Source organism: Canis lupus, chromosome 1 (assembly GCF_011100685.1).
Source record: "Canis lupus familiaris isolate Mischka breed German Shepherd chromosome 1, alternate assembly UU_Cfam_GSD_1.0, whole genome shotgun sequence".
NCBI lineage: Eukaryota > Metazoa > Chordata > Mammalia > Carnivora > Canidae > Canis > Canis lupus.
Window position 1 is genome coordinate 61,450,460 of NC_049222.1, and position 17,486 is coordinate 61,467,945.

Sequence of the window (17,486 nt, forward strand, 5' to 3'; positions counted from 1 at the left end):
CATGCTCCAATGTCCTGGATAAAGAATTTGAATTAGTATTGATGTCTGTTTTTCTTTATGTACAGAGTTCATGTAGTGATCTCACCTAACTTAGCCTAAAGAATATTCTGAATTAGCCTCTGAGCTACAGTCCTATCTTGTCTATCGATTCTTCTAACAGTAGGCAAGTAAGACAAGAAGCTCACTCTTTGAAAGCAAGGTTTTAATACATTCATTCTAAAGTATAACTGAACTTTGTTTTTGAATATTTGACTTACTGCAGTTTTTAAGTACTTTACTCAACTCTTAATATAAGAATTGTAGATAAGCTACTCTAAGTCATTCCTATAAATATATGGTATATGTTTATAGGAAGAGTACCTGTTAATAGAGTAACATGCAGTCATTTTCTGACTTGACCTTAAACTTCAGAGTTCATGTATATCTTGTATTAGTTTAGGTCACAGTATAAGCCACTGTAAAAGAAAGGGGGGAGGAGGAGCAAAAATATGGTTGTTTAAGGCAGAAAGATGCTTATTTTATATCTCAATGTTGCCATCCAAATATAGTAAATCTCAGGCTGGCAGGGTAGCTTTGCCATCATCAACAAGAATTTTTCATCTTTGGGCCCAAGGTGACTTCTCCACTTTCCATGACTACATCTGTTTCTCAGTCAATAGAGAAGAGAAACAGGCAAGGACATCACCAGAAAGTGACATACATCAGTTCTGTTTACATCTCATTAGCTAAGATGTAGTTATATGAGCACTGGTAGCTGCAGCAGAACTAAGAAGTGAAGTCTTAGCCTGGCTAAGAAACACTAGGATCTTCAGTTACTAAGAGAAAGAAGAATGGATATTGGTCTCTGCCACATATCCCTGTGGTAATACCATCCTGACTTTGCCAGTCGTATACATTTTTAGTAAAGGACTAAATCAGTCGCAGTTCAGGTCAGGAAACAAAAACCACTCTAGGTATTTTAAGATGTACAGATATTTAGGAGTCAAGAAAATTACTAGGAAGGCAAGAGAGGAAGGCTCCAGAAATTATTCTTAGAGCACTACAGAACTTACCCTGCAGTAGAAATAGTATTTCTGTCCTACCATGAAACTTTTGAATTTGTGAACACAGAGCAACAGCCAACTTCAGGGATCTGGAAGATACCTGGATCTGGAAGCCTCTATGATCAGCACAAATGCCCATCAAATACCGCAGAGCCATTTACTGGGCACTGAAGTATGGCCACCATCTCCGCTGAAATTGTTTCAAACACCATAGGAAGCTGGAGATAGGGTTATGAAATGCTACTACAGAAAATGTCACATTTTCATGATTGTGTTTACCAACATATACACAACCAAGAAAAGACATAAAACATTTAGGTTACATTCCAAATTGTGCAAGTGTACTTAATTTGCAGAAACTAATGCATATCCAGAACAAGCTGCAAAGAAGTCTAAAAATCCCATTGATAGTCTAACAGCTTTTATAAAATAGAAAGGCACAGCAGGAGTGTGGATTTGAAGATGAGCAAGTCAATCTACAGTATTCAACACTGTGGCAAATAGCACCATATATTCTGGAAAAGAAATTGATCATCCATGAACACTGCTCTGCAAGAACCCAATTTAAACTCCTACAACTGACTGAATATGTTTGTACTTCTTCAACTAGTCAGATTCTACCTATTAGTCATAGCTTTCACCTTTGACATGATCTCTCATCTTCTACATACCTATAACTACCTATTTTAAAAATTGAGTATGCTAAACATAGTAAATCATATCATTCATAATTTTTGCATAATATTCCTTTGCTTTTATTGGTTTTAGAGCTCAGCATATGCTTTCATATTTCTAGACATGTTTAAAACTAAGAAAAAATAAGCTAATGGAATGAAAATCAAGTCAGCCAGTTCTGACTGATACCATTCTGTCAATAAAAGCGTTTCTTTTAAGTAAACAGATAATCCCAAGAGAAAGAATGATATTCAAAACCAAATTAAGGGCAGCCCCAATGGCCCAGCGGTTTAATGCCACCTTCAGCCCAGGGTGTGATCCTGGAGACCTGGGATCAAGTCCCAGGTCGGGCTCCCTGCATGGAGCCTGCTTCTCCCTCTGCCTGTGTCTCTGCCTGTGTGTGTGTGTGTGTGTGTGTCTCTCATGAACATATAAATAAAAGTCTTAAAAAATGAAATGTGACTTATTACTACATAGTACTATTTATGGCTTTATATAATGATAATAATGAAGAGCTATTACATATTTCTAAGGTGCTTTGTGTTATACCAAACTAAAAATGATTTTAAATCATTCAAACAATATTTAATTGGTGTGTTTATATAGTGTAACTGAAAGCTCAAACCAGAAGAGTTATAAAATGATAATTGGTCCAGGATTCCCTTCACCCCACCAGGAGAAAAATGGTGTTAATTGATGCCCAACTTGAACTAGTAATTAATTTCAAGGTGCATGCATTTCCTGATTGGCCCAAGTATACTAGTGCTCAGTTGGGAAACAAGTTCGAGGAATCTTTGTGTAGTAATTCTCAAAAACATTGGTCATCTAGATTATTAGAGACCAAGACTATGTAGTATATCACAAAAGTTAGACTTTATCATGCAGACAATGGCTCTATTGAAACTTTTTTAGCAAAAATAAAGTCATTACTTTTTTTTTTTTTTTTTTTTACTGTCTATGACCCTCTATACTGTCACCGATTTGCGGGAAATAGCCTCATTTTTAAAATTGTTTTCCTCTTTTTAAATTGATGTATAATTGGCACGTAATACTTTATTCATTTTAGGTGACTCTCATTTCTGAATCCATATTAGAAAGATGCAATTTCTCTCAATCCCAGACAAACAAGACATAGGCAGGTGACACTGCCTGAGCTAATCATTGCTACCACGTGTGCATTTTGTTGGTAATACAGTGGAAAGGAATGCTATCTTCTCTGCTTACCTCTCCTAATCATAGGTTACTACAGGGATTTTTTTTTCAAATTATGCAAAATACACATATCACAAACCACACCACTCAAATGACAAAAAGTAAATGAGAAAACCATGGGAAAGATGGAGATTTAAACAATGATCATAAAGCATCAAATACATTAAGTACAATAAACATTGCCAATGGCCTTCTAACTTACAATAACCATCTCACCTGAAGATGGCAGTAATATGCAATGACTACTGCACAAATTTCAATAACAAAAGTTTTATTGAAATTCCATGACCCACAGTGTATAATGAAATGCAAAATAAATATAACTAACCACGCAGCTAAATTTTATATCACTGTAAACTTTTAATAAGATTTTTAATCCTTAACATTATTTCCTGTGGAATTTTTTTTAAGTGTAAAGAATAACCAATAATGTTACCCCAGAAGTAATGTATAAAGTACTTCTCTGAATATTAAAAAATTCAAATTAGTGATATAGTGAAATATTAAACTGAAGAAATTAAAATGCTATGTAATAATGAATAATAGGCCACAAGAAGTAATCTTCAGCCACACACACTGGTAATCAAAAACAAAATAAATGCAAGCTAAAACAAGGTAACCATTTTAAATTTACAAAATTAGCATAGTTTTAGAGCATGTACGTATTTAGCACTGAATAGTATGTAACAAAACAAATACTCTTTTATAGTAATCCTTTATAGTAATCTCTTTTATTAGAGGTATAAATAGGCAAAATCTTGGAAAGGAGATTGGCAGTATGTATCGAGAACTTTTGATTCAATAATTCCATTTCTAGAAATTTACTCCAAGGATCAGAGACACAGTTTATTGATTTATTATAAGTATATTTACAGACAGGTTATTTGTATCCTTTTTTTTTTAAGATTTTATTTATTCATGAGAGACAGAGAGGCAGAGACATAGGCAGAGGGAGAAGCAGGGGGCATCTAGCTGGCTTAGTTGGTGGAACATGTGACTCTGGTCTCTGGGTTGTGAGTTCAAGCCCCATGCTGGGTGTAGAGATTACTTAAAATCTTTAAGGAAAAAATATTAATTGAAGATGTAACTCACGTATGTGTCAAAACAGACTTGCTAATATTTCATCACTAAATTTTCCTTTACCTACCCAATCACTTGCATAGCTATAAAATAGCAGGCCACCCCCATGGAGGAAAGCAGAGAGAAGAGTGCATGCATCCTACACATAGGCTAAGACTACAAATCAAAAGGAGGAGGGAATTGAGGAAATGCACTTGATTCCTTCTTTTAGAGTCACTGATCATTTCTGAAAATCACTCACTAGCCATCCACTAATCAAACATATATATCTGCCATGTGCGAAGTACTTTGCTACATGCTATGCTAAAACTAGTGAACAATAAAATTGGTGAGACAAACTCCTAATCCTGATAATCTGGTGAGAGACACGTAGCATGTAAGGGAGACATGTATACAAATAATTGACAAAGTACTACTACATATTACCTTTAATGATTCTTTCCAGTTCTAAAAATCTGTGTTTGAGATCTTTCTGTTCATCAATTATTTATCCATATAAAGACAGTAGTTTTGTTGATTTTCCTTTAATCTTGGCATATAATACTTGCATTATGTAAGTAAAGTTGTAATAGTCTAACAACTTTATTTTTTTTTTGTTTTTATTTATTCATGATAGGCACACAGTGAGAGAGAGAGGCAGAGACATAGGCAGAGGGAGAAGCAGGCTCCATGCACCAGGAGCCCGACGTGGGATTCGATCCCGGGTCTCCAGGATCGCACCCTGGGCCAAAGGCAGGCGCTAAACCGCTACACCACCAGGGATCCCAGTTGTAATAGTCTAATTTAAATTCTTCAGATACCTGTATTTATCCCTCTATTACTATTTTTAATCCTTTTACTACTTTTGAAATATGTTTTCCAGGCCAGTTTCTTTGTACATAGATTTGAATAGCCTTTATGTTCTATAATATTTAATATTTTAGTGGCAGTTTTCAAATTTATTGATATAAGTCTCTCAGCAATAAAATTAATCATATTCTTTCATTTCCCAGGTGTTTTCCTGTTGATGCTAAATATAGGCATTAGGATAATGTGTTTAAAGATATCAAGGCCCTAAAATAACATTTGAATTAGAAGTTGTAAACTTTTTTTTTTAAGATTTTATTTATTTTTTTTGAGAGAGAGAGACAAGAGAGCACAAGCAAGGGGGAGGGAAAGAGGGAGAGAGAGCAGCAGACTCCCCACTGAGCAGGGAGCCTGATATGGACCTCAATCCCAGGACCCAGAGACCATGACCTGAGCTGAAGGCAGATGTTTAACCAACTGAGCTACCCAGGCTCCCCAAGAAATACTCTATTTAATAGAATTTGGCAACTTGAGGTTTTCTGTGAAAGTTTAGTAATCTTTTTTTCTAATACACATATAAAAAAGTGCTAATATAACCCAATAATACTCACGATATTCTAGTGAATTACAAAACTATAATAAAATGTCAAGGTACTGTTGGATGACCAACAGTAAGCACTGAGTAATTTTTAATGCCTTTTTCTCATCATTTCAGGAAACTTATTTTGCTATTAAGCCAGGTCACCTGGATGATATACATCTGCTATAACTGGAAACATCCTATAAGAAACATTTTATGGAAAAAATTATGAATTTTTATTAGGTAAAATTATTTGACCTGTTAAATATGGCAACTTGAACACATGTGTTTATTTCTACTCTATCCAGAAACCCTACTAAAATGATGATGAAATACAAGAGCCATAAACCCACAAGGACAAAGAGAATGTTAAGAGGAAGTAACAGAATTTGTTGCTTTCAAATGTGGAGACTATAGGTGAGGGTTTACCTACTTAGATGGGCTAACAGTTCTGGAAAGACTTGTTACCAGTTGTGGGTGCAGATTTAGCTTGAAATCTAACCTCATCCCATGCATATTTTAGAAAGAATACTATGGTTCCTGTAGATAATAATTTTCCAGAAGTCAAGCTATATCAAAAAGAAGACAGAGTTGGGTGAAGACCTTATGTGTGTTCTCAGTGAGTTTACTGATATGGGTTTGTTGATAAGTCAAGCTTCATTATACACCAAGAGACAGGAGAAAAGTTTCTGTGTCCTCTATAAGGATTTATCCTGAAATCAGACCTCATCAGACACAAGCTGATATACTCAGAGGAAAAGTCTTTATGTACAAGGAATATAAGCATGAGTTTACTGAGATGTCAAGGGCAAACTGACTAGAGAGAGAGAATCCCTATTTGTTTTAGAAGAGTGAAGTGAGTGAGAAGACAGAGCTTAGCAAACTCAGGCAGCTACACCCCATAAAGACTTAATGATCTGTGATTTTAAAATAGCAAATATACTGTGATGACTCTAGCTTTTATCTTCAGCCCTAACATTTCACTTGTACTGTAAGACTTAAACACAACTGCCTGTGAACATTTCTATTTGGATAGATGATAGGACTCTCACGATTTAATGTTTCCAAAGCCAACTTTTCAAAATGCTTGCCTCCTCTTACTTCCTGAATCTCTATCCCATCCGAGTGAATGACCCACCTACATTTCCAATTGCTCAGCCTAAAATTTTGCAATCATCCTTGCAAAATTTCTTTCTTACGTTATATTCCATACCCAGACTATCAGGAAATTTTGCCCACTACACTATCAAGCATATCCAGCATCTGTCCATTTCTTACCACATCCAGTGACACCACCCCAGGTCAAGACACCATCAATTCCCTCTCTGATTTCATCTCCATCTAGTAGTCTTCCTCCACCCTCCCCTACTCACTCTGATACTTACAGGCTTCCTTGCTATTCTTAAAACACAGTAATCATAGGAAACAAATTGAGGGTTGCTACTAGGGAGGGGGCTCAGGGGATGGGGTAACTGAGTGATGGACATTAAAGAGGGCACATAATGTAATGAGTACTGGGTGTTATATAAGACTGATGAATCACTGACATCTACCTCTGCAACCAATAATACATAACATGTTAATAGAATTTAAATAAAATGAACATTTTTAAATTTAAAAAAGGCATACTAAGCATTCTCTTATCTTTAGACCATTGTGAAGGGTCTCTTCCTTTCAAATACACATGTAGCTGATTCTTTCACTTCTTTTAGCTCTCTGCCCAAATATCAATAAAACAAATAGAGATCAGTAAAGAGAGATCTTTTACTGCCTACCTTATATTTCAAAAATAAATTTAATGCCCTTTCACAATCATTTTTCACAAAGTTCTCTCTAGTCTTCACACAGCCTCATTATTTCCTGAGCAGTGAAGGATCATACAAAAGTTTTTCAACTCTTGGGGTGTCTGGGTGGCTCGGTTGGTTGAGCGTCTGCCTTTGGCTTAGTTCATGATTCTAGGGGTTCTGGAATCAAACCCCACATGAGGCTCCCTGCTTGGCCAGGACCCTGCTTCTCCCTCTGCCTCTTTCCCTCCCCTCCACCTCCCTTCTCCTGCTCCTGCTCTCTCTTGTGCATTCTCTCTCTCAAATACATAGAATTTTTAAAAACTTTTAAATTCTCTAAAAACTTTTTTATTTTTTTTTCTTCACTTTGGAATGTCATATCTATTATACATAGGTACCTCAATAAAAACTTCCAGTTTAACATCCTACTACATTTTTTCTTATGTTTCTCTCACTAGAACATTAGCTCTTATTGAGGCAAAGACTTCATCTTTTTCATAGATAGAACTGCAGTATCCATAATACTGCCTGGCACGTAGCTTTCTAGAATATTTGTTCAATGGATAAATGAATGAATGAACACAGAAGGAAGATGAGGGAATAATCTGAATAATGGTAAAAAAAGAAATATCAGAATGGCAGAACTGATAGACCAGAGTGAGATCCCAACCTCCATCCTTCAAGAGATCAACAATTAGATATCCACAAACAAGAACAGCTGGCTGTAGGAGAGTTCTGGCGCCCACTTTAGCAACATAGTGGAACAAAGCAAAACAAAGCAAAAACCCTGAGAATAACTGCACTAGAAGAGAAGGAAGACAGCCTCATTTGGCCAGCATCATCTCATCCCCGCAAGCTAGCATTTCTCAGTGCTAAGAGGCAATTTCCCAGCTAGTAAGAGTTCCCCTTACCAGGAAAGTAAAAGTAAGCATCTAACTTCCTCAGCCTCTGGGAACACCAATGTCCTATTTAGGTTTCACCTCTCCCAGACTCACAAAGCTGAGATGTATAGGAACAATAGACACATCTAGTGACAAGAAAAAAAAGCAGTGTTACCAACAGCAGCCACATATTGGGAGAGAATGTGGTTCACAGTGACCTGCTCTGCAAACTAACAGCAGATTTCACTACTGAAGAAACTAATAGCACTGCTCTCATGGAGAAACTCTGCGGTTTTTATTAGCTTTTGTCCCACAGGCATTTGTATTCACAGATGTCAAGCCTGGAACTAGAGCCTGGGAACCACACTGACAGCCAACTGCGGCCTCTATAGCTGCCCTACTGCACGATGACAGCCCAGACTGCTGCAGCTGACTCCTACCATCATATATACACTTTTGTGGCTAGCCCATGCAGCTGTGTACTTGCACATTACCAACCTGACACCTGTCATTTGCATACACTATAGTGCACATGCCCCGAGGAGACTGTATGGACATGAGAGAGCATTCCAACAGTCAGGGTTCCCACCACTGCTTCTGGGCCCAGATCAAGCCCTGTCTTCTCTCACTGGCCTGCATCACTGTGCTTCAATGCCTACTCTCACCGCTCTTATTCAGTATACTACTGGAAATTCTAACTGGAGCAATCAGGCAAAAAGAAATAGAAGGCATCCAAATTGGAAAGAAAGAAGTAAAATTGTCTTTTTTGGTGATGATATGATCTTTTATATATAGAAAACTCTAAAGACTCCACCAAAAAAAAAAAAAACTATTCGAACTAATAAAGTTGCAAGCTACAAAATCAGTATATAGAAGTCAGTTGTGTTTCTGTATGCTTACAATAAAACATCTGAAAAAGAAATTTAAAAATCCCACTTTTACAATATCATCAAAAACAAATAGGGATAAATTTAAGCAAAGATGTAAAAGATCTGTTCATGAAAACTTTAAGACTTTATTGAAAAAAAGTTGAAGAAGATACAAGCAAATGGAAAGATATTCCATGTTCATGGATCAGAAGAATGGCCAAAGGACTCATAAAAGAAGAACAAAGCTGAAGGCATAATACTTCCTGATTTCAAATTATGTTACAGAGATATAGTAATCAAAATAATATGGTACTGGCATAAAAATAGGCAACATAGACCAGTGAAGCCGAATCAAAAGCCTGGAAATAAGCCCTTACAATGCAGTCAACTAGTATTTGGCAAAGGAACCAAGAACACTAATGGGGGAAAAAAAGGTCTCTTCAAAAAATGATGTCGGAAAAAAATACAGTAATTTCTAAGATCTAAAGGAATGTGACAGATTTCCTGACTTTTAAAACTATATCAAAACTTTCTTTTAGCTTTTTGGGGATTTTTGTTATAGAGTTTGGGGAAGCATTAATGACAGTTACATAAAAATCTAAGCTTCCACAAAATGAGGCAGTTATTAACTCCAAAAGGAAATGTAACTATTGTACAATTTATGTCTCAGCAGTGAGCAATATGTACACAGTAATAATACATAACTATAGTCAAAATTATGTAAAACTAAAAGTTGATTTCACCAAAAATTATAATGTAAATATACTGGATGAATGGATGGCAATTAGTAAAAGGCAGTTAATCCCTCTGCTTTCACAGTAGAAAATCAATTTACAATGCTAAAATTTATAGAATGAGAAATAGGAATTTGAACAAAAGTCTTAGAACTATAGAAGTAAATTCTAAAAGAAACTAAGAGTTGCAAGTGGCTTGTTCAGGAGAGAAGTTATTTGGAAGTGAGGAGAAAATGAAGAGGTAACCTACTTGCTACTTTTCATTCTTTTCATTAGAAAGTCTGTATTACTATATGGCTTTTAAATTGTATATGTGTTTCCCTTTGAAACATAAAAAATACACGTGTGTATGCCATATTTGCTACAAGTACATAAATTAACCCAAAGTAGATCAAATGAAAACACCACACATAGGCAATGGGGAAATTTCAAGCAAACAAATTTAGGACCCAGAGCCAGATTTCAAAATTTGGCCATGACTGTAAATTTTTCTCTTTAGGACCACAAAGATCCTTGTGTCTCCTTAGATTTATGTATTTGCTTCATTTTCCTCCTTGCAGACTGATCTTAATATCTTCTCTTCTTCCTAACATCCTCTCTTCTTCCCTTAAAACTTCTGCTTGCTGGCTGTTCAGGCTCTCCAAGGAGCCAGTTCTGGCACAGACTTCTCAAGAAGAATCCATGAGACACATTTTACAAAACACTGTTTGTGCCTGTGTCCCTTGGTTCCAATTTTAGATGTTGAGACTGAATGAGTAGGTCAATGTACAGATTGTCTACCCATCAAGGGATCACAACACAAGCATGATCACCCAGGCCCATCACCTCAACAAGAGCTCTGAGAGGAATAAAATTTCAAAGAAGGGGCTGCTATTGGAAAGTTACGTAGACATACCTATTCACCCAATCTGATTCCATGCTTACCAAACTATCTTTAAATAATTTGATTTACCTGAAATTTGCCTACTGGGGAAACCAAGACACTGAACTTTGGGACTTGTATTTCTCTTTGTAAATTAATAAGTTGACTTCAACAATATAAACAAAGGGAGAGGGGATCCCTGGGTGGCGCAGCGGTTTGGCGCCTGCCTTTGGCCCAGGGCACGATCCTGGAGACCCGGGATCGAATCCCACGTCGGGCTCCCGGTGCATGGAGCCTGCTTCTCCCTCTGCCTGTGTCTCTGCCTCTCTCTCTCTCTCTCTCTCACTATCATTAATAAAAAAAAAAAAATTAAACAAAGGGAGAAAAGTTAAACAGCCTAGGTCTACAAAGAGGAAAAATTTTTAAATACACAATGAGAAGTATGGACAAAGAAAGAGAACTAGAAAATTACTTGACTTTCCATTCTTGAGGTTGGCTCCTCATCACAAAAGTCTTCCCATGAGATACCCCTGTAGTCTGTAGATATATTTACATTTTTACCTGATCCACTTTGAGTCAATTCTGGTTTTTTAGTTGTGGCACATTGACAAAAATATTTTTAAAAATTTTAAAGCCCGAAATACTGTGTCACACCCTAAAGTTAGACTGCAGTAAATGTTCAAGGTAGTGCTGTCTTATGAGTTTCTTGGCAGTAGGGCAGCTTTAACTAACCTTCCTTGAGTCAATAATATTTATGGATTTGTTTATCCAAACAAAATATCTTTAATAAAAAGGCTACTGTAATATTTTCCTTTGGAAAGAAAACTATATAAACCCTGAAAATTTTAATTAGCAGTAAAATATGAAATGTTGTCATTGAGTCTTTGTTCCTCAACCTTTTTTTTTTTTTAGTCCAGTAATGGTAGGAAGGACTTGGAAGTATTTTGAGTAAAATTATGATAAACCTAGTACTTTGGGATTTTATGAACTATAAAGATAGTTATAGAATCCAAAATTTCAGTACCTTTAATATGCCATAAGTGTCATACTGGCTTCCTGTTTAGTTTTCTCTGAATTGTGTTTAGACTTTACTTCAAATGTCAAGACGTAGAATACATCAGTGATGTTCATTGATTCTCACCATAACTTCGACTGCCTGCAGTGGACATAGAGAAAAAAATGATAGCATGGTATTATAAGTGTTTGCATTAAAGAAAGCTTACAAGGCATGCATGTGGATAGAAAGAAAGGATATTTAAGAGACAAAAATACAGTATTAACCACTTACTAAGTAAAAAATTCAAGAGCTCCCATAAAAGCACTTAAAAAAATAACTGAACTCACTATTTGTAAATGTTAAAGAAAGAAAGAAAGAAAGACAGAAAGAAAGAAAGAAAGAAAGAAAGAAAGAAAGAAAGAAAGAAAGAAAAGGAAAAAGTGAAATAAAATTAGTTCCCTCAAATTGTCCCACCTATTGTTGCAAAATTATTCTACCAATACTTCATTAGTGTTTCTTAGCTAGACAGGTTAAGGAAGAATGTTAATAATTCATAATATATTCAATAAGATATTTAAAATTCTCTACCTTCTCCAATAACCAGTCATCTGGAAATATTTTACTTTCCAAGTTAGCAAACCAATGAAAAAAGACATATTTGATATGTTCTTCTGTTGCTTGTTAGTTAGCCTATGTGTACCAAAAGTGTGGTCCTATTTTTTGATATCCCCATAGGTAGTGCTTATTCAGGGTAAATATTTTAAGGCTAGTGATTTCTTCTCCAGCAATATTAGATAGACCTAAAGGAAGGATTAGGTTGATCCCAATGAAGAAAACAGTCCATAATCAGCTACTTCACTACATAGTTCAGAACAAGGCAATCTCAAGGACCTGTGGGTAAACAGTAAATGGCAACCAAGATCCAGTCTCCTCTTACTTCCTATCTTGTTGTTTAATTTTCTGCAGTGGGTGTCTGAGTGGCTCAGTTGGTTAAGCGTCTGCCTTCTGCTCAGGTCACGATCTCAGGGTCCTAGGATTGAGTCCTGCTCAGCGGGGAGTGAGGGCCCTCTGCCCCTCTCTCTGCTCATGCTTGCTCTCTCTCTCTCTCTCTCTGAAACAAATAAAATCTTTTTAAAAAAATAATTGTTTGCAGAAACAAAACACATAATTAATCTTGGAAGTTGAGAACTTATAATTGCTTCTCGTCACCTTATGTTGAACTCTTTGTTTCCCTTTGCCTTAAATATTACTGAAGAATAATATCACATGGGTGCCAAAAATAGCCAATAGAAGAATTTTTACTTGTATCATATGTACACTTCTGTGGTAAGGACCATAATATGGCACAATTTATATTCTGCATGTCTTCAGAAGTTGCTAAATGTCACTAACAAGAATTAAGGATAGCCCTGTGGAATGTGTCTTAATATTATCTTGTAACCAGGCTAAGGGTAACAGAATTTTCTCTAAATCACTTAGATTTTATAATAGTGCTTAAATGAGAACTTATCTTCTCAATCAAAAACATTAATTTTTTGCTGGGCCAACTTCACAATTAAACATAAAGCATTACTGGGGATCCCTGGGTGGCGCAGCGGTTTGGCGCCTGCCTTTGCCCCAGGGTGCGATCCTGGAGACCCGGGATCAAGTCCCACGTCGGGCTCCCGGTGCGTGGAGCCTGCTTCTCCCTCTGCCTATGTCTCTGCCTCTCTCTCTCTCTCTGTGACTATCATAAATAAATTAAAAAATTTAAAAAAAAAAAAAACATAAAGCATTACTTATACTCATTATGAAAAATTATTAATAGGGGCAACTGTGTGGCTCAGTGAAGCATCCAACTCTCGATTTTGACTCAAGTCATGATCTCAGGGTTGTGAGGCTGAGCCCCGTGTTGGGCTCCACACTGGACATGGAGCCTGCTTAGGATTCTCTCTCTCACTTTCCCTCTGATCCCTTCCCATCCTCTCCCTCTCTGAAAAAAATAAAAAGGAAGAAAAGTTAATAATATGCAATTATTATGGGAATAATGTTATTCAGTGAAAAATTAAATGATTACTATTGTCCCAAAGGTCTAATTCTTACATATACCTTAAATTGTTTTATATAGTAAAAAGCCAAGACAAGGGGCTCTTGGGTGGTATAGACTAGTAAGCATCTGACTCTTGGTTTCTGCTCATATTGTGGCCTCAGGGTCCTCAAATAGAGATTCACTTCAGGTTCCACCCTCAATGTGGAGTCTGCTTAAGATTCTTTGTTCCTGGGCAGCCCCGGTGGCTCAGTGGTTTAGCGCTGCCTTGGACCTAGGGTGTGATCCTGGAGACCCGGGAGGATCGAGTCCCACGTCAGGCTCCCTGCATGGAGCCTGCTTCTCCCTCTGCCTATGTCTCTGCCTCTGTGTGTGTGTGTGTCTCTCATGAATAAATAAATAAAATCTTTAAAAATAAAATTTAAAAAAATTCTTTCTTCCTCTGTCCCTCCCACTCATGTGCATGCTCTCTCTCAAATCAATCAATCAATCGGTTAATCAATCTTTTTTTAAAAAGCCAAGACAAATAATTCTTTTTGATACCTAGCTGCTACAGCTTTGAATAAAGTGTGATAATCAGCAAAAAGTCAGATATGAGGCTAAAGTTAAAAAATTCTTGCTATTAATTATATCATGTTTTATTGTTTAAGTTTTTATTTTTAATTACAGTTAAATGTACAGCATTAGTTTCAGGTGTACAAGATGGTGATTCAACCCTTCTGTACATCACCTGGTGCTTATCACAAGTGCACTCTTTCATCCCCATTACTTATATAACCCATACTCCCACCCTGCTCTCCTCTGGTAACCATCAGTTTGTTCTCTATAATTAGGAGTCTGTTTCTGGATTTGTCTCTCTCTCTTAATTTTTCCCCTTTGTTTGTTTTATTTCTTAAATTCCACATATGAGTGAAATCATATGATATTTCTGTTTCTCTGACTTATTTTGCTTAGCATTATACTCTCCAGTTCCATACATGTCATTGCAAATGGCAAAATTTCATTCTTTTTTTATGGCTGAGTAATATTCCTACACACACATACACACACACACACACACACACACACAAACACACACCATCTTTATCCATTCATCATTTGATGGATACTTGTGCTGCTTCCATATCTTGGCTATTGTAAATAATGCTGCCATAAATATAGAGGTGCATATATCCCCCTGAATTGGTGTTCTTGCATTCTTTGGGTAAATACTCAGTAGTTTAATTGCTGGATCATCGGATAGTTCTATTTTTAACTTTTTGAGGAAACTCCATACTGTTTTCCACAATGGCTGTAACAGTTTGCATCCCTACCAACAGTGCAAGAGGGCTTCCCTTCCCCCATATCCTCATCAAAACCTGTTGTTTCTTGTATTGTTGATTTTAGCCAGTCTGACAGGTGTAAGGTGATATCTCATTGTAGTTTTGATTTGTATTTCCCTGATACATGATAATGAGCATCTTTTCATGTGTCTGTTGGTGACTGTGTACTGTTTTATTTCAAAAGATCAATGTATTTCAGGAAAATGCCTCCTTGTGGTAGGGAATAACAACACAGCTCATTACTTTCAGAATTCTAAATATCCAAATGAATGCTTCGAGAGAATTGTACTTGATTCTTCACTAAATTTCTTGTAAATATGAACCAAATGAAGTGTCAGTTTCATTCCTAGGATGAAATCCCTAGATTTTTTACACAAAGCATATTTTTCAACTATTGTTTTAATTTCATTTGAACTTCAAACATTTTTCAAATGATTAAAACATCTGTAACATAATATTTCAAAAACTATTCCTAATCTAAAAACTGATTTGGGGGAGATGCTTGGATGGCTCAGTCAGTTAAGTCTCTAATTTCAGCTCAGGTCATGATCTCAGGGCTCTGGGATCAAGTCCCACATCAGTCTTCCCACTCAACAGGGAGTCTGCTTGTCCCTCTTTCCTCTTCCCCTCCCCCTTTTTGTACCCTCTCTGTCTCTCTCAAATAAATAAATAGAATCTTAAAAATAACTGATTTGGGGGGGGGGAATTTATGTAGTAACTAGTATAAAGCAATCAAAGATTGTATCACTTGGTTATAACTTAATGTATGAATTATCCACTTCTGATTCTACTTTGTCATGATGAAAGGACATATCAGCAATAAGCTAGATCAGAGAAACTGGAAAATAAATAAGATTTAATGAACTGAGTAATATTCAGTGTCGCTATTCTGATCTCCTTTTCTCTTCCATGTTCCAATAGAATGTTTCAAATTAGCAGAAATTTTTCTTTACTGGATTTAAAAAATCAATTGACAAGGCATTAAGTTCCCCATTCTTTTATTTTTGATTAAACAAAATGAGATATAAAATGATCAGAGATTCAAAAAGTGATTGATAAAAATTGATAAATTTTTATCAAAGATTGATAAAGAGTAACTCAACTAAGTATTCTGATGAAACAATTTTATTTATTATTTTTGTTAACTTTTGGAAACAAAGGACACTATACAAAATGCATGTTTAATTATACCACCACTAATATATACCTCCTTTAAGGTGTAATAATGAAATATTACTTTTTATTTTTTAAATTTTTTAAAAACATTTTATTTATTCATGAGAGACACACAGAGAGAAGCAGAGACACAGACAGAGGGAGAAGCAGGCTCCATGCAGGGAGCCCGATGTGGGACTCGATCCCGGGACCCCAGCATCACGCCCTGAACTGAAGGCAGACACTCAATCACTGAGCCACCCAGGCATCCCAAATTACTACCTTTTAACTAAAATCAATTGATCTTCATTTTTTCTAAAAATAGACTTTAAGTCTTACAAAGCTACCCATATGTCTAAAGCATGATTTATACTCATAGCAATTTTTTCATATTTTCTTTGCCAGATGGATAGTAAACATAAGCAAAGGCTGAAAAATAAATTCTAAAGATGTATATAAATGTATGTATTAATTGTCCTATATTCTAATATTTTCCTGTTTTAGAACTACTTTTGTTGCAGAAAAAATATTAAAATATTTTCGTATCCTCTTTCTTTCCTTGCCCCACTATGAGTAATTTTCTTTTACCTCTTAAATTCCTGGGTGTTTGTTGTGTAGATAGTAGTCTGTCAGGCTACTAGAACTGAAAGGAGTTTGAGCTAGTTAGATGGCTTTAAATTGGAAATGACACAGTTGCTTAAAGAAGAAAAATATGGCAAGGAACGAAAAATAAAGAAAAGAAGGGTAAAAAAGTTAAAGATCAGTCCATCTGGCTTTAGGGGATATCTGGAGGACTCTGAGGATCACAGGTTAGGGTGATCTGCTCTACCTTGTGGTTCAGGACTCTAAGAAGGTAAGTGGAAAGGATTTAAAGAAATTCTGTTGTGGGGGATGCCTGGGTGGCTCAGGGGTTTAGCATCTGCCTTTGGCTCAGGGCATGATCCTGGGGTCCCACATCAGGCTCCCTGCAAGGAGCCTGCTTCTCCCTCTGCCTGTGTCTCTGCCTCTGTGTGTGTGTGTGTGTGTGTGTGTGTGTGTGTCTCATGAATAAATAAATAAAATCTTCAAAAAAAATTCTGTTATGTATCATTATTGCTGAAACTTTGGTGTTTTGGGGGAAGACAATTAAGTAACTTTCTGAGTTCTTCGGGATGCTGTATTATGTTTTTTATCTGTGTGTTTGTTATCTAATTATATACCATGTTTAGGTTAGTTTCAGAGTGAGAACAATCAGGTCCAGCTTTAAATGAATTATGATATAGATTATGCATTATTGCTCCACTAGTGGTGGATATTTAATCTGTGATTTCGAAGAAAATTAGTCTCATTTTTTCATTTCTCCCAAGTTTTGCAATGAACTGTAACATATTAAACCAGATGATTAGGAAGCTGAGATATATTCTGTAGTTCCTATTCGGTTACAAGTACCGGATAGTTTATGAGTAAATATTTAAAATCACATAAACAAAACAGATTGTGG